This window comes from Mus musculus, chromosome 17 (genome assembly GCF_000001635.26).
Source record: "Mus musculus strain C57BL/6J chromosome 17, GRCm38.p6 C57BL/6J".
Taxonomy (NCBI): Eukaryota; Metazoa; Chordata; class Mammalia; order Rodentia; family Muridae; genus Mus; species Mus musculus.
In genome coordinates, this window is record NC_000083.6 from 56,008,562 (window position 1) to 56,009,200 (window position 639).

The window sequence follows — 639 nt, forward strand, 5'->3', positions numbered from 1 at the left end:
GGCCAGGCTCAGACCTTTCGATCCAGCTATAACGCGCAGCTGCTTTCCTAAAGCGGCTCTACATTTCTTACAAACCTGTTTCTTCCCTGCTCCCAACCATCAAGGGCTCTGCCTTTAGCTAGCGCACTAGCCTCACTAGCAGCTTCCTTCATCGCTGCTGTAGGCTGAGGGAATCATGAGCTCCAGGATGCAGCCCCACTAAGGGAGTATAGTCCCCCTGAGAGCAGGGGATGGGGGGCGGCGTCCTGAGTCTGTTTTTCCCTCTAGTTCACCATCTGCTTCAGTTTCCCTTGTGTCCCAAGGTCTTCCCTCATTTCTTTAACTGCGCGTGGGCAGGCCCAAGACCTAAGGTTTCCATCTCTTTCCTGAAAGCTGAGCCACTCCTGCTCAGGGATCAAAGTTGCAACCTAGTAGCTGGTGGCCTCGAGTATGGTATCTCTAGTCCCTGAATGAGAAGGTCCTGGGCCTGTTTCCTTCTCCAGGTCTCCCCCAACCTCCAGCTTTAGTTTCGCCAAATTGCACCGGATCGCTCCAACTCCAGTGCAAGCACAACCCAACCGCTCCGTATCCCCTCCGCCCCCGGCGGGCCAAACCTCCCCACCCATTTTCAGTAACCAATAGACTGCTGTGTCCCCGCGC